General features: G+C 39.7%; 1 long non-coding RNA gene across 2 annotated transcripts in view; it reads right to left on the reverse strand.

Moving 5' to 3' along the window:
• LOC148366697 (uncharacterized) overlaps positions 1–23,370 on the reverse strand; it is an 87,537-nt gene that overhangs the window by 54,232 nt on the left and 9,935 nt on the right. The window contains exon 3 of one of the 2 annotated variants that reach the window (XR_015850234.1): positions 12,606–12,854. This is a non-coding gene — a long non-coding RNA (uncharacterized LOC148366697). Of the gene's footprint in view, positions 1–11,785; positions 12,855–23,370 lie in introns of those variants that run through there. The other variant, XR_015850233.1, reaches the window with a different exon arrangement.

Raw genomic sequence — 23,370 nt, forward strand, 5'->3', positions numbered from 1 at the left:
TGGTGAGTATTTCACACACACAACACACACATACAAACAGTGCTGATGATAAGCAAAGCACCACAAGGCGGTAATTAGGGACTTGTGCCAGATAGGCTGTACAGTGTAGCTCACACATATTGAAAAGTTTGTAAAAGCTGGCGACATGGAAGATACGCGTGAAGGAACTCTGTGTCAGGTATGACAATGTCAACAACTCCATGACCCAATTTCCTATATTCTGTGAAGCAGGATATTCAATCTGTGAATCCAAAAATTCTGAAACTATGTACAGTAAAACTAAATATGAATAAAATGATGACTCACAATACGTGGTAAGATTTCTCTCCTGGCTTTGATCTCTTTGATCTCCGGCAAAACTAACATAATGAAATGAAATGATCTGCATTTATATAGCGCTTTTCAAGTCAATGACTTCCCAAAGCGCTTTACAATGTGCTCCACATTTCCCAATAGCGGCCTTGCAGCCATGTAAGGCGCTAGCTAACCTGCTTATTGGGGGTATCAGGGGTTCAGTGTCTTACCCAAGGACACTTTGACATGTAACACGGACGAGTCGGGATTCGAACAGGGATCCCTTGATCCCAAGACGAACGGGCAGTGCCTTGAAACACATAAACTGCGACAAAAACAAAATAGAGAGACTCGAGTTAGTGGAGTTTCCCCGGTTGTCTAAGATTGGGTTTAAGGATGGTACTGGTTTCATCAGCAGGTGAATTCCAAAATGGCAGTGAATATCTATTTATTACGGTTTAGACCAGGGGTCGGGAACCTATGACACTTTTCATGAGTACATATGGCTCGGAGATAAAATACTACTGATGCAAATTTCCTCTCTAAGGTTGCAAGTTTGATGATCTCAAACTTGAGTTAGGTACATGGATAGCCAATAAACAGTGATAATCCGAACTGTTCGTTCACAGTCTTGACTACAGTTCAGAAACAAAAGGAAAATAAATCCAAACAGCTTGCCAACATCATTTTTGCGGTTCCATGTATTCCCTTACCCCCCAAGCCTGCACGAAATTTAGTAATTTTATTCATATTTAGTTTCTTTTGTCTTTTATTAGCATATTTGGTATTGGAGTCATCCAAAAGTAATTGGAAGTAATCAAGTTAAAGTAAATCTACCCAACCCTGCATAAAATTTGATCTCCATGCTGGTCCATCTAGATGTTCATTTAAAAGTAATATATTTATTTCTATTTTACCTATCACAATACCTTTTCTGTTGTTTTTTTGTAATGCAATATACTGTGCCTACAAAATACTGTTCCTTCAAAGTGATCCAAATAGATCAATATGACTTACTAAATGCAACCGTATTGCTGCTAACTGTTACCTATTCCCTCACTTTTGACCATAATTGATTGTGTTAGATGCAGTGTTCTCATTTGCCCGCGTCCCTGCGTCCTAGGCGCATCATTTTTGCTGGGGACGCATAGTGTCAAGTCAACGTGCGTCCCCGGGACGCAACTTTTTGACACAAAATATTCATTTTTACCCAATTACATTTTTTTTTTTTTAAACAAAGATTTACCGCACTCCAAACTTTTCATCAGGCAGATCCGCCATTGGTGTTTTGGTCTTGCGGTTCAAATTTTCGTCTGCAAGACGATCTCGGCAAACGAGATCTCGTTCTTTCGAGATTACGTCATTGTTGTGGTGGTTGTCGTCGAGGGAAGGTGAAGGCTAAGTATGCTGCCGAAAAAAGTAAGTATAATGTGAAAATCAACACAAAATTGGTAATTTCTTCAGTGTCAGTAATAAGTCGAAACTTAATGCAGAAAGTGATAACAACGGCAATAATTTCGGCATGAAAAAATGGCAGAGAAATTCTTGGGAAGATCGCGAAGGCAAGGAAAACACGTGTAATTTGACGAAAGAAAACAAACAAAAGAATACTCCTAGCAAGGACTTTTCTGCCAAAATGGACTCAATTATATTCCTGGTTACGCTATGAGGACGATGATAATGGATTGGACCTTGAGAAGGTATTACAACTGTGGCGGGACAGCCAACCACGAAGAATAATGAATTGGAAAATCTGAAGTGATAACTTGCTTTGTATTACCAATTAACTGTGATGATTAAAACTGCACGAACATATAAACTAATATTTCAGCAATACTATTTTGTATAATGTACAATATTGTTGTGAACTGAAAAATCTTGAAGTGATAACTGATTTGTATTACCAATAAACTGTGATGATTAAAACTGAATGAATACATAGAATTTTATTAGATATTTGTCGCTGATTTACAATGTCAACCTCGATAACACAAATTTTGGGGACCCATAGATCTACTATCTAGTACTGTATGTGCTTAATCGTGTTCAAAGACCCCTTATGCCTTATTTTCAACTGTGCCTAGCTGCAGAACATTTTTGGTTCAAGGAATGGGAGCTTGAGGAAGTGCTGGAGAGTGACATTCATCCCTGTCCCCGCAGGTTTTAAAAAAAAATCTCTATTTGTCACATTAAAATGGTGAAAGTATGAAAGGGTCTGCTTTTAGTGGCCAACCCAAACCCCCAAAAGATAAAAAAAGACAGGTTTGAGACCCCCTTAGAAATGCACTCACATGCACGGGAATCAAGAATGGGCTGACTGAGGCTGTGATCATGACTTTAAGCCAGATGTCGGCAAAGAGTAACAAGTTCAAAATTCCGTACAGCTTCTTTAAGGACGATCTTCTGATCCTTAAAAAACGACCGTGAAATAGTCTATGTATTTATTTTAGTCCAATAGTATTCCGTTGAGATTCAAAAAAATCTGATGTATTTACTTGTTTTTCGTTTTTAAATGGGTTTCCATTGTACATTGTGCGTTTGAATTGTATTTTATCTAAGATTTAAATAGAGTTGTGTGAGCTGCATTTTTGAAAAGAGCAAATGGCCGTCCTCCTTAAAACAAAGCACACTCTCTACACTTTCACACTCATTACATGATTTCTAAAACAACATCACAAAGTCAACACCAAAGCCATATCACCTCTCCTTAGTTCCAGGAGAGACCGAGTGTCCAAACTTAATAATTTGTAATTGCTTGTCGACGCCCTCGCATGCTAAAGAGGCAACAGCCTGCTAACAAGATCTTGAAGTCCCTATACAGGCAGAGCCTATGGATCACTAAACGGCTCATTGAGAGTGTCATGGGAGTCAGCTTGCTGCGAGTTTCATGTTTTTTTTAAATCATTACGAGACAATGTGGAACATTGCATATTGTGAAAATGCTTAACCAAAATGCACACAAGAAACAAACCTCCAATACAATTAATTGATATAAACCGTTATTCTTTTTAATCAAGATGTTCTTTTAAACCCTTATCGCCAGATCTCCTCAAACCCCAAAGTATGTCTTAGGTTAGGGACTTGAGGCATCCAGGAAATCATCCAAAGACCAGACCATATCTTTTCCCAAATGCTTTGCCGGGCTTTTGCACCACGCAGACTGGTTATTCTATCCCATTCCTGTAGGCTTGTTGACCTACACAGTAACTCTCCAGTCACGCATGAGGTTGTGGACTTGGTTGGACAGCTTTAAATAGCGACGATAAAAATGAAATGCTGTTCTTGGCGTTTTTCAATATGCTTCTTTCTGAGTGAGTGGGATGCTGAAATCTTCTACAAGTTGTTGGAACAGATTGCTCCTAGCAAACAGTTGGTAGGGGCAACACACAATCTCTAAGTAGCCTTATTTTCTATCCTTGAAATATTCTAATCACAATTTTTTTAATGGGAGACGGAGTAGTTTGCAGTTTGCACACCTAGAATTTAACTGGTGTACTGTCAAACAGACGTGAGTAGTCAGAATCAGATTGACGGCTGTAATAGATTGAAGTAATTCATAGCCTGTAGACATGTAGAATACTTAGCACTTTACACATCTGCAAGGAGCACATCTTACATTTTTAAGTGTTTTTGACACACAATATTTCCCTGTTAAAGGGGACACCCAATGTAAATTTGGTTTGGGATGATAACAGAGGCGTTCTGATTTGCCATTGTGACAATAAAATGTATTTGGTTTACTGCTGCATTAAGTTAAATGTATGTGTTGGTGCTATTTTTTTGTCTACCCTGGGACTCGTGAATAATAGATAATTAGTTGTTAAAAAAATATTTATTGTGTATAAAACTTGCTTAAGCCTTGAACGTCCCGACGGCTGGTTGCTGGACTATTGATAAACACTCACTGAAATACGTCATGCTGCATATCATCCACCCATCCATCATCGCTTATCCAGGGTCGAGTCACGGGGGTAGCAGCCTTAAAAGGGAAGCCCAAAAGTCCCTATCCATAGCCACCTCCTCAGGGTCCTGAGGCGTTCCCAGGCCAGCCTAGAGACATAGTCTCTCCAGCGTGTCCTGGGTCGAACCCGGGGCCTCCTGCCGGTGGGACTTGCCCGGAACACCTCCCGAGGGAGGCGTCCAGGAGGCGTCCTTATCAGATGCCTGAGCGACCTCAACTGGCTCCTCTCAATTCAGAGGAGCAGTGGCTCTACACAGAGTCCCTCCCAGATGACTGAGCTTCTCACCTCATCTCTAAGGGAAAACCCAGACACCCTGCAAAGGAAACTCATTTCGGCCACTTGCATCCAGGATTCTATTCTTTTCGGTCATAACCCAAAGTTCAGGACCACAGGTGAGGGTAGGAACGTAGATCGACCGGTAGATCTTTGGCTCAGCTCTCTCTTCACCACGACGGACCGGTACAGGGTCTGAACGGCGGCAGACACTGCACCGATCCGTCTGTCGATCTCCCGTTCCATCTTACCCTCACTCGTGAACAAGTAAATCAATGGAAAGCTTAAACTCTTTCAAAATATATTTATCAGAGAAATATCACAATCAGTCTGAAACAAGATACCCGAAAACGATAAAGCCAGCGAAACTCGCCATTACGCTTCCTGGCTATCTTCAAGTTCTTTGAAATGGCTTCATTACATCAAGGACAATCCATAGAATCCAATAGTGTCAAATATTTACTCCAAAACACGATAATGCAGACAGATGAATATAAATCTGCCCAAAACATTTCTGCTTCGTTGGACGTTGCTGCTTGAAATTAGTCTGTTTCGCTCCAAAACTTCCCTTTGAAAAAAAACAGACTTGTAAAATTATTCCCAAAATGGTAGTGCGCTCTCCTCATTTGATTGACACCTTTCTCGGCCAATAGCAAGCATTTTCTTAACGGTCCACAGCCCACATTAGCCTACATCCCCTCCAATAGGTCCAAATAACTTCAGCCAATGGTAAGCAAATCGAATAATGATTGACACATTGGTTGGCCAATGAATCTTCCAAAATAATTTGATGCCATTTTTCTGGGTGTGTATTCAGAGCCGAAAATAACGTAGACAAGGCCACCAATGATCAATTTTTAAGCACCATTATTACACCCAAGTGTGGACAATCATTGATTTGAATTCTGGAAAGAGAAGTCAAGCATTTACAAATCTTTTGCAATGGCTAAAAAATTGGCCAAAGAAAAAATCATATCGGCTAACGTTTTAGTGTATTAAAGTGGTCGTCTACAAATGGCCACTTTTGGAAATGCCTAAACCTACTCTTAGAAAAATGTGTAAAATACAATGTTTAGATTTTCTCAAATTGTGATCAAATATGAAAAGGTACCAGGAAGGCTTAAAGCTAATGACTCACTTGTTTTCTAGGTAAGACGCCCCTGCTACACTCACCTGCAAGCATTTAAATGCAAAAAATAAATCAGACGAAATATAAAAAATACGTGTGTTTTAACTCAGATTACTCTCAAAGTTAGTAATACTTTCAGTTTTGTTTCAATTTGGGGCTGAACTTCAGAGTCTTTAAAAAGAGACCAAAACTGTCTATATTAACCAAATAGTTCAAGATTAGTTCAATTTACTTTGGGTACGTCTTAAATTGGGATCTTGGGCAAATTGTACAGAAACGTTAAGGAGTTAGCATTAAATAAGCAAAATCCTGAGATTTTCAGGCCCTCAACAGTGAATACAACTGAAGCAGACCGATTATATTTTATATCTATTGGTGTGGGAATAAAGTTGATACATTATCTCAAAATCCTCCCTATGAGAGTCTCAACTCGCTTTGGGGAAGCGCTAGGATGCACCATAATAATAGAGGGTATTCATCCCAGCAAAATATATATACATAAACACATTTACACATGTGAATATTAATTACGAGGGTTTTTTAATTATAAAGGGAAACACATTCTTCCAATCGACTCTGACAGACGATACAGCTGGAGCCCTGATTTCAATCCCCAAACCCCGAAGTGCGAGACTGATTTGCTGACAGCCTGACCACCATGCATGGGTGTTTTGTAAATGCAAAACTAATAACAAAACAAAAAGCCCGCAGGTGACGCAAAAAACGACAAGATGTGATGTAAAGTGGAGGTACAGTACTATTAGAGGCTGTAACCCTCCTTCAGGGGAACTATTGATTTTCCCTTTAATATGAAATGTGGAGCTACACCTCCCTGTGTGGTCCAAGGATAATGGCTTGATGGAGTGTGTGTATTATTTGCTCAGGTTCCTCTTGAAGATCGGCGCTAAATCTCCACGTAGAACTCTGCGTGCAAGTGCCGTCCAGAATACATAATCCCTTCCATGGTTGGGAGCCTTATATTACATGCTCGGGTGAATGTTGGATTTTTATGGTCACTCAGTGCATGGTTCTCTCTCTTGTGCAGATGGCTTGGAGGGATAAAGTCTGCTCCAGTGTCAGGAGAGGGGTGCACAGTTATTCCTAGTGATAAATACTACTCTTGTGCTGTGATTATGCCGGCCCTTTGTGAGATGAAGTCATACTGCCCTCGAGGAAATACGTTACGCACTGACAGAAGCCCATCTCGTATTATTTTACCATAAACAATAATACAAACAAACACATCCCTGTTTATCTTAATCAGAATGGCAATAAATTCCTAATCCCAAAAATAACACACAGAGAGGTAGCAGGGGCCAAACCAGGCAGGACACGGCGAGACATGGCAGTCTAGTCGGCTGCAAAAAACGTGAGGCTGGCTAGCCAAAAACATGCAGTAGGCAGCCAGGATAACCAGGAGCCAACAACAAAAACAAACAAAAAACGATTACAGCAACAAACACAAACCCAGTCGTAAATATACCAAATGATCACGTGGCCTAGCCGGATACTACAGAGGGGGACTCCGGACCAATCAGCGGAAAAAAAGGGTGGCAGGCTGACCGAGAACATACAGTAAGCAGCCACGATAACCTTGAGCCAACAACAACAAAATTATTACGGCAACAACCTCGGACACAGCCGGGGAAAATACAATTAGCATGTCAGGCTAGCCAGTTACCCGACTGCTAAAGGGGCTAGCCTGGAAACCTCCAGGAGTCCGTACGCTAATGGGGGAGCTATCTGGACGACATTATATTAATTGTAGGACATGCGGCGAAATACGCAAAGGAAAAGTCACGATCACATACCTAAAATAAGGCAAAGGCAAAAAATGAATGCACGCTGTACACGACAGCAAGTAAACTTACCCGTTGCAGCTTTTTATGATCAATACATGTAGACCTGACAAAAAGTCAGAAGTACCACAGCGACACGGGGAGCAAAGTTCTAATTTACTCCAAGCAAAAATGAGCGCTATTAATCTACTGATTACTGTCTGCTTTTTAACAGAACCAGCCATTGTTTTGAGTTCTTCTGTCATCCGATGACTTCACAGCTCTAGGGGAAATGAGGACAAATTGTGAGAATTTCAAAGATCCATTGCGTGTGGAACATTATGAAACATATCCGCATGATAGTGGGGAGGGACACTACACGTTCTGTGCCTAATTGAAAAAGAAATGGTCTTTTGTAATCCCTTTAACCAAAATCTACTACTGCTATCATGGTTGTTTGCCTATCTGTGCCCTAGAATGGAATGATTCAGATGAGTAGCACAGTAGCCGGAGTCAGCATTGATAGGTCGCGATAACATGCAAACTAAATTTGACAATATTGTGACAATTATTTGCTAATGAATGTCTTCATCTCATACAAAGCAATTTGATTGCCTTAATTGCATCCTCCTACTGCTCCAGGCCACACAGTATTTGCCTTTATGTAGGATGTTCTCAAGCCTGTTGGGGGCGGGCATATAATGAATCTTATTTAGCATGAACTTAAAGTCCATAGGGAAATACTTCTAATGCAGTCTTTATGTTAAGAGACATCAGAATGATGTTTTCCTGAAGTTGAAAAGCCTCTTTGCTTCTTTCTTTTACTTAAGTTTTGATATAAGCATTTGCTAGTAATTACTAAGAGATCTGATGTTTTCTTCTTTACAATTCATTTGCCAAGTTCTTTTGGAGAAAAAGGAAAAGCATTACTTTGAGACATGCTGACCTATGTCAAGTTTATAGTAAGGTCTGCTGTACCATTTTCATATAAATTGCAGAAAATATATTTGGGCTTCAATATATTATCTAAATTAACGTCAATTCATTATAACAGGACAAAGCCGTATTCATGTGTTTCACAAGTCATCTTGACGTCAAGAAGACCTTAACCCAGTTATGAAGATATATTTGAATACTGTCAAAATGAAAAAAAAATCATAACTTGTTTAATTAAACACACAATCCTGTTCAACAGGCAATCCAGAATCAAACATGACTTTAGAATCTCATCTATCTTGATATATGTCCGTTTCTGTTCGGAATTTGTCATTTTATCATGCTTGATAAGAAATGTATTATGAACCCTGGATGGACGAAGTGCTTTCCCTACAGCCACCTGACTCTCCCACCACTTCACCAGACTGAAAAGCCTTCAAAGCGAGCGGCAGACCTGCGACCTTTCATTTCAAGCTCAAGCAGAAAAGTTCAGCTAGGGGCTGGATTCTTATTTACTGTATAGCTTGGCTTTCATCTCAAACAAAAAGGCTTGGGATGCACTGCTTGTGACAATTTTATTTATATATATATATATATATATATATATACACACCGTAAATTCAGGACTATTAGCAGCTAATTTTTTCCCAAGCGTTCAACCCTGCTGCTTATTCAGTGATGCGGCCAATTTATGTAATCTTTCTAACGGCCGCCAGCGGCACTCGAGTACAAAAGGTAAGATTTAGATCGGTGGAATACATGCGCCGAGGAAGACTGCAACAACACACCCTCATAATAATAATAATAATAATAATTTCCTTTGTATTGTCATTCTTTGTAACAATGTACACAGAACGAAATGTCGATACACCTGACCCGTTGTAGCGAGCCGATGCAGCCGCAGCCAACAGAGGGCGCCGCCATTATACCAATTAGGTATGACTCGGCCGAGGCGCGAACCAGCGACCTCCCAGTCTCAAAGTGGGCACACTACCATCTAGGCTACTGAGCTGGTCACGCATAATGCAAAAAGAAAGGCACATGACGCAGCTTTCAAGCTAAAAGCAATCGAGCAGTCCGTTAAAAAGAGAAACAGAGCTACTGCACGCAAATTTTACTTTTGCCGGCTGTGGTTTTTGGACTGTGTACTTTATATTCAGGTACAATCGCGGGACACAAAGTCGTGTTTGGGTTAATTTGGTGATTGTGTTACATGCTTTAACGTGGGCGCATGCGGCTTATATACAGGTGCGGCTTGTGTAAGTACAAAAGCGGTTATCTTTGAAAAATTTGGTGGGTGCAGCTTATAATCAGGTGCGCTCTATAGTCCGGAATTTACGGTATATGAAACTGCGGTGTACCCGTCCCACCAAGGATCCACATTCAGGCTGAACTTGATGATGAGGCTTTTATTTCAGTTACGTTAGCAGCGCGCTGGAGACTGCAATGAGCGACACAACATACACACACCATGTGGTTAGCACCTCTGCTAGTCCTCAACATCTATGAGGGAAATTAGCCTTTCAGTACAGCGCAATGTACGGCAAAACTCACATAAATGGCGACAGAAACTAAACGAAAACAAATCCAAACACCTTGACTTCATCGACTACATTGCTGTGTATGTTGCAAGATTTGTCAGTTGTGGATTGTTGGTAATAAACTTTTTGCGGAGCACCAAAAGATCGTGGCTTACCGTTAGCAGCGCGCTGGAGACTGCTAACAATATTCGCCTTCGGGTCATAAAATAGGAGGCTAAACTAAACCTTACCCCATACCAGCAGGTGGTACTGTTGGGCTCGTCATTGCAGGACACTTATACACAAACAATACAAACATATTTCAAAAGTTATAATTACACCCGCTATATATATATATATATATATTAAAATTTGATATATTATGATTCTGTTAAAAAAGAGCAAGTGCCAACATGTTAGGAAGGAGTGTTAAATTCAAGCTACCTTCAGCAAGATTTAAGAATGAAATAAAATGACGGTTGGTTCCTCTACCTTGCTGAGCAAAAGATGGATGAACACCTTTGAAATGGGAACACCATGATAAATGACCCTTGGAGCCAAAATTTAGGCTGAAAAAGTCCAACCTCCAAATGAACTACAGTAGTTTCAACTAGAATGGCACTAAAGGCACTTTTACACTGCCTATAAAAGCCAATAGGGGGATGAAGTCAACCCCGGCGGTTTTATGGTTTCCGAAGTAGTTTGAGAGCCATAACAGAGGCGGGACACCACTCGTGTGTAAGGCAATTCCCAAATGCCAAGTTTGAATGTGTGACACTCACTTTCCTCACCTTCCTGGTTGTTGCTCTCCCTGGTTACAAAGTGAGGACTTTAAAATGTGAGTGAATTGCCTCGTCAAACACATTGTGGTGGTGCATATTTTTATCGAACGAGGCAGAATAATGCTTAAAGTCGACAGTGACACTGACTGGCTCAGTTATCAGTTTAGTCAATTAGGTTAAATATTCATTCCTGAAGTTTTAAGCAAAGGCATGCGCAGACCAGCTATTTTGATAGCCCCGATTGTTAACAAATTAGTTTGAAGTGGAAATTCAAATTAGAAAAATGCTTTTCCCATGCACCAAATAGGAAATGTGAAATATTTGTGGATGACAGTTGTATGAAAAGAAATGTAAGAGGCAAACTCAATCCCACTGAAAATTATTGGATATTCATAGTTTCAAAAGATTAAGAATGCTTTAAAAACTAAGTATAACAAATGTAAGAAAAGTATTTTAGGAATTCCTACAATAAGTTAAATGTATTCTTTTACTTTTGTTTAGGATGTGTGCCATAAAATGTGTGTTGCTCCATTGCTGATATCTTTCTGCTCTCCTTCAGATAGCACACACATGGTTGCAGCCATGTAGTGATGCCCAATTTGAAGTCAGCCGCTTTATCAACTTGCACTCCAATGATGACGAGATCCTCGCAATCAATTAATCACGACCAAAATTCCAATACCTCTAGTGTTTAACCGTGTGATACTTTGGACATAAGAATTAGAGGTCGACCAATTTTAAGGAGGGACAATTATCAGCAAAAATATTTGGGAATTTGACAGATATCGGTATCGGCATGTTTTTTCATTTACCAGACAATTATTAAGTCTTTTGATTCTCTTGCTTCATCGTTCCCCACAAACCTCCCTCCTCTCAAGGAATAAACTTCAGCTGTGCCCTGATACCCAACCCGCGCCTTCCGATTGGATAACTGATTATAAATCTTTTTACAAATAAGTGCTTCCATTTGTTGTTTTCAAACTGTTTTTTTAAAGGTTCTGATAATTAAAACGCTTAAGCTCCCAACATACAAAACCATGACGATAACGTGTCTTTCAACTTACAAAACAAAATATTGATTATGTAGCAATAAATTATCAGGATCATCAGGTAGGTGGGTGCCCTTCAGAATCACCTTTATTATCATTGGAGTGCTAAAACAAAATCATGGTTGCACTCCAGTTGGAAAAATATACAGTATAAAGAATAATAAATAGAAAAGCAAGTGTTCTCCTCTAATATAAAGTATTCCCTTCTGAAATAAAAAACAAACACAACCAGGATATTGTATTTAAAACTAACAAGTCGACATGACAACTGCACAAAGGTATGCAGATTAATTCAAGTGTAAATAAAGTAAACAGCACAATGCAAAAACACTTAACAAAACAAAAATAAAGTAAAAATACTTCTGCAAATAAAATTCTTACTGCCCGAACTGTTTTCGAACCAAAACACAACATTTTTAGAACAATAAGAATAGTCCAAAACATCTCGCTTAGAAAATAAGTTAATACAGTTAATACAGAATCCTAACAACCACATACATTCTTAACATCGAAAGTTACATAACATTATCCTAATGAAACGTGACTTTACGGCCCAAGAAACATCAGTAATTGCATTAAATCTCTACAAAAACGGTCCCCCTCTATTTTAAACGATTTTTGGTTATTTTAATTTGTGTACGCCATACGTGTAACACCTAAAAATATTTTTGGTCACAAGTTTGGGTGTAAAATAAGCCAATTTTATGTAGTGTAGATCGCGAATTTGACCACAAGGGGGAGTATGTAAGTAAGACACAGTACCATGCGGTACGACTGAAATTAAAATAGAAGACTCTGAAAAGTATTTAATAACCGGGGTAAGGCGAGGCAGGGAGGGTTGGAACCATGTAGTGGGAAAGGGGCTAATGTGTATGCCAGTACCTGATATCCTTGCTCGTGATCTTCCTGCCGCTTTTCTCTTCCTCCTTTTTGCCGGCTCATCAAGCAGCAGTGTTTTTTCTTGCCAGAATGTGTGTGACGTTCAGCTCTCCAGTAGAAGGGGTGTTATTAATGTTCGTCAGTGTTTCTGTTGTGCGGTGCCCCCAAGTGTTGCTCTTGGCTCTCCACTTCGGTTCCTGTGCCAGCTTGTGCCACTTGGGTTTGCTTTCAGTCAAAGACCAAGTTTGGAGCCTTCAAGTTACGATAGCAGCACAACACAACAACATGAAACCATTATTTGAAAAACAACTTAAATACAATATGAAAAGCAAAAACATCACGTTAAACATAAAATAATAATTGTTTTTATGTTTGAGTCGAAATAACAGCCTGCACCTTGTATACATTGAAATAATTTGAGTTGTAGTGTGTCCTTTGAGGCGTAAAGGGATTCCCATATTCTAAAACATATCAAATGTGAGAAAATAGTACATGTTTTTTGCATAATATATGCCATTGGTATACTCAAATTATTTTCTGAGATAATACATTTTGTATACAGTCTGTCACGTCTTTGACTTCCTGAGCTCTGACAGCATGTTAAGCACGCGACCACCCTAGCAAGCCAGACACCCTATTGGTTTACATGTAAATGTTCTGTATTTATATTGCGCTTTTCAAGTCAATGAAGACTTCCCAAAGCGTAAAGTAGTCGATAATGTTTTGAGTGTTTTAAGCAAAGTTTTGGAAGTTTTTGTGGAGAATGCCTAGACCTTGTGTCGCAGATCGATGCAGCAATGGTAGAACAAATGGTGATCATCCAAAATGGGGCAAACTAGCAAAAATAACACACACAGAGCTAACAGAGACCGAACCAGCCAGGACACGTTAGGATAGCTGGCTGCCATGGAGGACAAACCAGGACTGCTTGCCGGAGAAAACGTGAGGCTGGCTGATCAAAAAAATGCAGTAAGCAGCCAGGATAACCGAGGGGCAACAAAAAAAAAAAACAACACCCTTTCACAGCTACAAACACAAACTTAACCATGGGAAAAAACAATGAGTATAGCAGGCTGGCCAGCTAGCCAACTGTTAACAAGGATAACGTAGACCAAACTAAATTGAAAGCATTGGGGAACCCGCATGCTCACCGAGAACTATCTGGATATTATATAAATTGCAAGACAAGCAGATAAAACAGGAGAGGATAAGTCACAATCAAATACCTAAAATGAGGCAAAGTCAAAAAAGGAACACGTGTTGTACAAGACGACAGGTAAACTTACCCTTTGATGATCAACACAGACAAAATAGTCCCCCGGCGACAAGGTAAGCAAGGTTCCAATTACTCCAAGCTGAAATGAGCGCTATGCATATGCTGATAACTACATTCGCCGTCTGTTGTTCAACGGGACGCGGCATTTTTTTTTTTTTGCTTCTTGGTGTCATCCAGTGACGTTACAGCTCTGGGGAATACATATTTCTATTTTGAAAATTAATTTCAGGAGATCCATGGCACGTGGAATATTTTGGAACATATCTGCATGATTGTGGAGAGGAACACTACACGTTATGTGCCTAATTGAAAAAAAAAAAAAAAAGCTTTAGGTAATCCCTTTAAAAAGATCAAAGTAGAATATTTCCTCTATCAAGTATGTGTTAACAATGCCGACCTGGGTTCAAAGAGCTTTTACATTTTCTTTCCCCGCTGCGCCTATTTGCTTTATTCTTACTTTTACCAATGCTGTACCGAGACACGCAACACATCAGGTAGAAGGAAAGAGAGGTATAGGGGACGTGTCTTGTACAGTGACTTAATGGCCGTCATTTTTGTTAGCGTAGCAAAAACATTGTGAAATGTAAGAAAAGACCTGTTTAGAAATCAGTCCAAACACCCTAACCCCAAAAGATAAAAAAAGTACGTTTATACGAGCTTGAGTTAAATATGCACATACTCATGAATGATCGGACTTCGGCAGCGATCATGACTTTAAGCCAGGCGATAGCGGCAGAGAGTAACTAATTTTCGAATTTCAGACAGCACCTTTAACAGATGGACTGTGTGATAATGTGTCGGCAGGATTGTGTATGGTCAATATACAACAAAAAAACTGGCCGACATTGCAACCACAAATTGTCCTGTTGCTATGTGAAACTGACTTCAGGGATAACTTTTTGAATAGCTAAATGACATTATTTTCTGTGCAACATATAAAAAAATGTTATGGTATTAAAATGACATTAAAGACTGTGAGCTGTAGCTTACGTTAATATATTTTATCAGGCAATTTTACCCGTTTCCATTTTGACTTGCTTCCATCTGTTCTCACAGGTTGGTGACCTTTTGTGACTGGAAGATGGGTAAATATTAATAGCTGCAATTGGAGACATTTAACAAAGACAGCAGGTTTGAGCATTTTATAGAAACAGTTAACATCAAAGTCCTGCAGGCTCTTTAAATATAGGAGCTGGAAGAAAGCGCAAGACTTTAAATATTAATGCAATAATGTGCCTTTCCCAAGGCAATGAGTCAGGTTTCAGAGCACAAGTGTAAATTATTGCATAATAGCATTCATACTCATGCAATTGTGCATCTTGTTGAGATGAATGCAAAGGGCTAGTTAACAGAGGCATGATGGGCATCGCAAATGTTAGACATGTCAATCGTTCATTGACAAGCAACAAACCTCAAACTTTATTCTGCACGTTTGAGAAATAACCATTTACACTTCTGGGTATTTAAAACTTTTTTTTAAAATGGTACACACTGTTGCCTGACCCTGCCTTAGCTATGTTATGAAATGAGCAAAACTAAAAAGTCGAGTCAGGTCATGGTTATTTGTATAGCCCTTAATCACAAAGATTATCAAAGGGCTGCACGGACCACATATTATAGCAAACCAGACTATTAAACAGGAATGTAGCATGCTCTTTGAAGAAGGGTGGCGGTGTTGCGCGTATTTCTGAAAAAATACTGAAACTTACTCCCCGTACCTCGAATAATTGTAAGGCGTTTGAGGCTCTTGTCATGCCGTCCTCTTTAATGTCAATTTGTGTAGTAACTACTTATCACTTTTAACCAAGACAAATAAGTTTTACATTACCCCGATTTTAGCTAACCTGCATTGCATCTCTATTAGCTTAAGATGTGATTTTAAGGTTCTGTTGGTAGTATACAAAATCATGCATGGACTTGCTCCCTCACATCTTTCATATTTGATTTCCCCCTATGTTCCGGTCCGGAGCCTTTGCTCTGAAAATGATGGTCTACTAGTGATCCCAAGAGCCAAGAAGAGATACGCAGGTTTGCGAGCGCTCTTCATTCAGGCCCCAGCGCTGTGGAATGCTTTTCCCTCTGAGATTTGATCTGCAACCTAAGTGGAAATGTTTAAATTTAAGTTTAAAACACACTTCTATTCTATAGCATATGAATAACCTATATTTTATGTTGACAATAACTGTGTAAAATTTGTTCTTGCAACATCCATTGCAGCCTGGTCATCCTGGAAGAGGGATTCCTCATGTTCGGTCCCTTCTCAAGGTTTCTTAATTTTCCTCATGCTGAGGTTTTTGAGTTTTTCCTTGCCCTTATGTGGGTTTTAGATCAGGGGATGGTGACATAATAGTCTGTGGTTTGAAATTATCTGTGGTCTGTGCAGCCCTTTGAGACTTTGTGATTAAGGGCTATACAAATGATCTTCATTTGAAATGATTTGCATTTATATAGCGCTTTTCAAGTCAATGACTTCCCAAAGCGCTTTACATTGTGCTTCACATTTCCCAATAGCGGCCGTGATCTGTGCAGCCATGTAACTAACCTGCTTATTGGGGGTATTGGGGTTTCAGTGTCTTACCCAAGGACACTTCGGCATGTAACACGGACAAGCCGGGATTCGAACTGGGATCCCATAATCCTAAAACGATCCCTCTACCTCCTGAGCTACTGCCGCCCAAATAACCATGACATGACTTGTCCATTAAACTATGGAAAAGTATAATGCATTTTCCAAGTGTTTAAACTTGAAACATTATATTGGAGAGTTAAAATAACGAGAGCAGGATATTTTTTAGTATCCCCGGCGAGTTTAGCGTAAAAAAATGGTAAATGACTGCCTTTGTACAGCGCTTTTAATCAGTTACTGAAGACTTCCAAAGCGCTTTACACTTTACTCATTCACACACACACACTCACACCCTAATAGTCCGAAGTAGCCATGCGAAGCGCCTACCTGCCAATCGGGGCCTTAGAGTTTCAGTGTCTTGCCCAAGGACACTTTGACATCAAACTCGGACGAGCCGGGAATCAAACCTGCGACCTCTTGGTGCCCAGCCGACTGTTCTACCTCCTGAGCTACTGCCGTAAAATCGTGAAAAAACAGCTCCCCCAAAAGTGTCATAGGTCATTTACAGAATTACTCAGTAGCCTGATATAATTAAGTTCCAAGGGAATTGTTATATCTAGTTGCACGTGCAAATCTATAATGTGGAAACGAAAAAGAGGGGATGACTATTTTTTAATTGCTTTACAAAGTGTAAACCAATCTGTTGATGAGTTGTAACTTTTCACGGGGGCTGCATCATTACCATGTTAGTGGGAAGTTAATTACAGCAAATGATACAAGTAAATATGGCACTTATTGGCCCACGTTCGAAGGAGACATCTGGCCTTCATCAGTGCTCAGGTCCCAGTGATACCATTCCTTTCATCAGCAGAACATTGCCGCAATGATTGCAATAATCAATGTCTCAAATCCCATTGATGCTTGTAAAACTGTGGCTTCAAAAATTCCAGGAGGGCATTGTTTTAGGTTTGTTTACACTGTGATAAAGCCTGTGAGGGCTGGTAAACTAAACTAAGCTGAAACAGGTCTTAAATGTTCAAATCCTCGGAGGAATTAAGAAATAAAAAAATATATTTGACAAGGTTGATAGCTTTCCTAGGAGGGTAATACCCAAGAATTGATTGAAAAGATTCATATTGGAATATATAGTTCTTAGGCCTCCAACAAATATGACAACTAGAAAGAGTCACCAGACAGGGACCAAAAACACAATGAAAGGGTAAAAATGTTGTCACCCAGGTTACCTTGAACGCAGCTTCGCCAACCTCTGCCAATCGATAACCAACAGCTTCCGCCGACAGTGTTATGATTAGCTGAAACTGGTCATCTAGGGAAGGGGCTTCTCTCTTGCTGCCTTTATCTTCAATATCCACCTGACATTGTTCTTTTTCTCTCCCTCTCGCTCTACTGTGGTCAACTTCAGAATGTTAAAACAGTCAACATGACGAGTGAATTCCCTTCAATTCTTTAAATAATCCTTCAATGATATCAAACTGTCGGTTAATGTTACCTCTACAGACACAGAAATACAAATGATACAGTATAGTTTAACTAAAAAAAAACATGAACATTCCGGGTTTGCAAATCAAAGTTAATTGTTGGGGCTCGATCAGGCTTTAAGACCTGCGGTCCTGGATCAATCGGGCTGAATTTCTTTTAGACCTCTAGCTAGTGGTAACTCTAAGTCCAGTTTTTAGTACTGTATTTTTCATGCAACTACTATGAAATCAAAATAGCTTCAATGACACTGTGAGGAAATTTCTAACTCTTTATTCGAATTGTTGCACAATACAAGCCACCTTAAATTTGTGTTTATTTAAAGGGATTCCGTATCCAAGCCAGGATTAGTATTCAGTTAATAATATTTTGGCCTCCACAGTCATTTACAGAGGTACATGCAGTTTACACAATACAAATACGAAACAGTGACTTTTAATAAGAGATGCACTTGGTTGCTGTTCTAATTAGCATCAAGCACAAGCCCCGCTAATGTTCATTTGAGTTGACATTGCTCATATAATTTACGATAACCGGTTTAGAAAAAATACATATACATAAACTTTATCATGCTTCATTTCCAGTGATCACCAGCTGCCGGGTCAATTGAATAATTAAAGATTTAATTAAGCTTCAGCATGGATCACAGTCTTTTGGCGCAGTCCTGACTGGTGCACCGGAAAGTACCGAAGCACAAATCAAATAGGCGTCGGGCCAGAAATCTAGGAGGTGAAGTGCCATTGCCATTGCATCTCTGAATCACAATATCAGGGATTTAACTTTTTGGGGGGCTTGCCATCTTATATGTCAGATTCCCAAAGAATTCTCCTGGCCATCTTTTAATTTTCTGTCTGCACCGCTCATCATTGTGAGCATGTAATACAATACCTCCTACTGACTTATTGGAGAGTACCTCCTGCCTGCTCTGGCTCGACCATGTAGTGCAGGCTAATTTCACTCAATGGTGCATGAGTAAATGTTAGATGAAGCCAGTGAACCCTGCAGTATGAGAATATTATCAGCCTCACTGCGGGCCTCCATCTGTTAATGTACTTTTGGACACTCTATTGAGATGCAAAATAATTTAATTGGCACGATCATTCAGCAAAGCTCCTTGGCGCAAAGCTATTTTACGGCAAAAGTTGACATAATTGGTGTGCAGATGCAGTGGCATTTAAATAAGAGGCTTTAATGCTACTCAACGGTAACATAAAACTGTTTCCCATCCCATATTCAGAACTTATTTCAAAATAACCAGCTCATTTTTCCTATATTTTTTTTTCATAATGATTGAATAGTACAGAGATCACTTTTCTTTTTGGGGGGTGAACTTTATTAGAACAAACTTGTTGAATGAGACATTATACATATATATATATATATATATATATATATGCACACACACACACACACAAACATACATATTGTAAATTACCGTAAATTCCGGACTATAGAGCGCACCTGATTATAAGCCGCACCCACCACATTTCGGGAGGAAAACCGATTTTGTACATGCACAAGCCGCACCTGTATATTAGCCGCATGCACCCACATTGAAAAAACGCAATTCAAACACAAATTTAACCAATATCCGATAAAGTTAAAAAAGCACAGCCAGCAAATTGAACGGAAAATGATACCGGTACTTAAGATCTAATGCAGACCTGCAGGGTCCAGGTGCCCGTTAAAGGTAATCAAAGGAAAAAAGTGTATATTTCCAAAGGTAAGGGTGGGAAAAATATATATCCACTATTGTTGGCGTCCACAAACACGTCTCATCTTTACTCCACTTCCCGTCAGCCCGCGTTTGCCCCGCCCCTTCTTTCTCATTTGCTCGTACAAAACATATCAGAATAAGTTTCTAAAATAAATACATTACAAAAATATACAGTTGCAAATACATATTATACATGGTTACACATATTTACAAAGAAAGACGGTACACAGAGAGTTTTCAAAAATTTAATAATAATATTATAACTTTCATCCCAAACCTTGCCTGTGAAGGGTAGCAAAACGCTACTAGCAACACGCTCTCAACACAGTAAACAGCTCTGTTAGGAAAACATACCGTACTTGTGCTAAGCACGGTAAACCGTCCTCATCTACCTCCTTATAACCGACGTCATCAAAGTCATCTTCCTTCAGTATGGGAAAGTGACTTTGTCACATAGACGTCGTCCCACGCTCCCTTAACCAAAAAAACGCTAGCATCACGCTCGCTAAGTAAAGTTTACGTGCGGTAGCTCTGTTTCCTTCTATATCGGACTGCTCGATTGCGTTTAACTTGAAAGTTGCGTCATGTGCCTTTTTTATTGCAATTTGCATGAGGATATGTCTATATGTCTATGGCTAATTTAATTTGTGCACAAGCTAAGAAGTTGCAGTCTAAATCTTACCTTTTGTACTCGAGCCCCGCTGGCGGCCGTTAGGAAAATTACATAAATTGGCAACATCACTGAATAAGACGCAGGGTTGAAAGTTTGGGAAAAAAGTAGCGGCTTATAGTCTGGAATTTACGGTAATTGTTTGTAGATAGCCTACTGAGAAAGTGAGCTAAAGAGAGATGCAATTCTTTGGCGGGGCGATGAAGGCTCGGTACACAAATTTTTCACAGTGAAATGCATAGGAACGCAGAGCAGGTGTCCGGTTACAATACAGTATGAAAGATGTTATGTATTGGCATCGGAGATCTCAAGTCAAGGGGTGCTGGCCATTCGGCATGAATCGTGGCTGACACCACGCCCCCACTTAACCGCACAGTCAAGCCGGCAAGTAGACACAATGATTTCGCGAGAGCGGTGCTGTGTCGGTGTGGGAAGCATATGTTGTTGTTGCTCAATGGTGCAGGGAGCATTGTGTTTTTTAATTACTATTTTTTCACGCAAAGAAGTGAACCAGCGATAACTGAAGCGCTAAGTACCGAGGGGTCTCTGTATATACAAAACGGTGTAAGTAAAATATTCTCCTTTATGTCAGGTAAAGATTACTATTTTAGAGGTACAGACACTTTGCCTATCTGGTTTTCAAGGGGAAAAAACAAAGACACAACAGAATGTGCAGTTTTGATGCAAGAGGTAAATAATGGTTGCGGGAAATTGTGCAAACATAACTAAACTCGAATAACAAGTAACAGTAACACTGTATACTTTAGAGGTAGCTTTATGACTAGCTGGCAACGAGTCCAGTGTGGTCCTTGCCCACTGCCCAAAGTCAGCATAGATGGGCTCCAGCAACACCACAATTCTCATCAGAAAAAATGAATGAATAACAGTATGACAAAGTGTTTATATTTGCATCATTGATCATTTGAAATGTTTTATGTTAGTGTTATATTGTAGAAGCCTTACCCTGCAATGCTAAATTGTTGCCTCATGTTTTGCTACTTTAAAATATCCACCATAGCCTATTTTACATTATACTGTTGCACTGTGCATTGTAAGGCTGTGTGGTGTTACATTGAATTGTTAAATTGTGTTGTTAAGGAATGTAAGATGTTGTTGTTAAACATGTATGTATTACACTAATTTGAGGTATGGGGTTACAAAACTGTATGTTTTGCTATACTGTGTTATACGCAGGGATCAGAATGGAGATTTTCATTTTCAGCTGAAATAGCCAGCGTCCAGGAATAAACCAGGGCGGAGGTCCCCCCCGCCCCCCCCCCAAAAAAAACCTGGGTTTTAGGCAATTTACTTGTCCAAAACCATGCTTATATTTATCATTTAAGTAACATTTTTAGAAGATTAAAATAATTTGCCCACATAACTGATTTTTTTGTAAATACTGCAAGATAAGTTCAAATGCAGTTCAGTCCCTGCAGCTTGTGCGACAATGCGGCCAATTTTTCTAACGGCCGCCGGGGTGCGCCAGAGCAATAAAGGAAAGAGTGAGACAGTCGGATTTTGAATTTGTTTGCTACGCAAGAGAAAAAGTGAAAAAGTCGGAATGCCTTTGGGGTTCAAAAACAGCGGAAATCCGCGGATCCGCGGAAAATTCTGATCCCTGTATACGTTTTCATACGATACAGAATTGTCTTCTTTCTTGCTTTACAGAGAAGCTGTTTGATAAAACCTTGATTTACGATATGCTGCATTATTTAGAATACCCCTTAAGATACCTTAAGTTCCAGTTATGTTACTACTCACAATCTAACACAAACAGGAGTCTTAACACAAGATTTGAAGATATTTGTGATCAGTCTGAGTGATGTAATTTGTTTTCATGTTCCAACAAGTCTCAACAAACAGTCCAAACACATGCCGCAAAGGCGGAAAGAAAAGCATTTAATCAATTGTAATAATATTCCTCTGCTACTTAATGTTGGCGGGTGCTTCCCAGCATAACTATTCTTCTCACACACACAGGCGCACACGCATGCAATCACACAGACACCTTGCCTATCTGATTTACTGTTTCGTACACGTTGTGCTGACACTGAAAATCACACCACGCATCACAGCACCTGATGAATAGACTTGATGTGAACTTATAGCTTGGTTGTAATCCTGTGATATATGCAGGTTACAAAGCTGCTTGAAGCCCGATTATGCATATAGCCGCAATCCTGGAGCCTAGCCTGACTGCCAGATATATTTATATACATATATTTGTATGCATATACTCTATCTGCTCATGCACGGGTAGCAGCCGAATTCATTAGGACTTCTCAAACACAACTAGACTTGCCATGAAGCCAACATATATTTTATTCAAGCTTGATCTCATTGCAATGGATGACAGTGCTCGCCACGAGTAAAAGTCTACTGTGATTGGTGCCCAGCAATGTGGCCTAATTGTAATGGCGATGGGAGCGGTGTTAGTATCAGACAGAATATGGCAGACATGTTTTCAATAAATCCAGCCGAACAGTTTTGCTGCTGTATAATTTAAACGTTCCGAGATCATTACGTACATATTTGTCTCGAGACAGAGCATGCGCAGACCAGGCAAAGCTAGGCTATTCCAATTAAATTGTTCACTTTCTGTTTTGGGAGATTTGTATATGAAGCATGCCAGTTAAAACAGCTGGGGACCAACCTCTTATGTACAAACAGAGTATCATTAAAGTGTTGGAAAATGGCCCCGAGCCAACCAGGGTAAAAAGAGAAGAAATGTGGCAACAGAAGATTAATTCCACGCTTGTTCTTCAAGGTCCCCTGAAACATCCCAATCATGGTAAAGTCACGTTTTAGGATTAAGCCACGTACAATTTAGACCTCACATGAATCACACCTACAGCATATTAATGCAACGTGTGATTTACACTGGTTGTTCTGTGAGGGGTTGGGTGGGTTAGTTGGAAGAGCTGACACTTTTGAGAAATCTTAAAATTTATTAACAGCTGCTTTAACATTCTCCAATTTAAAACAAGAAACATAGTGACAATTCGGTTTCCGCGCCTTTAAAGTAATAGGAACAAGTCAACA

Source organism: Urocampus carinirostris, chromosome 4 (genome assembly GCF_059441175.1).
Source record: "Urocampus carinirostris isolate Australia breed hairy pipefish chromosome 4, RoL_Ucar_1.0, whole genome shotgun sequence".
NCBI classification, from domain to species: Eukaryota; Metazoa; Chordata; class Actinopteri; order Syngnathiformes; family Syngnathidae; genus Urocampus; species Urocampus carinirostris.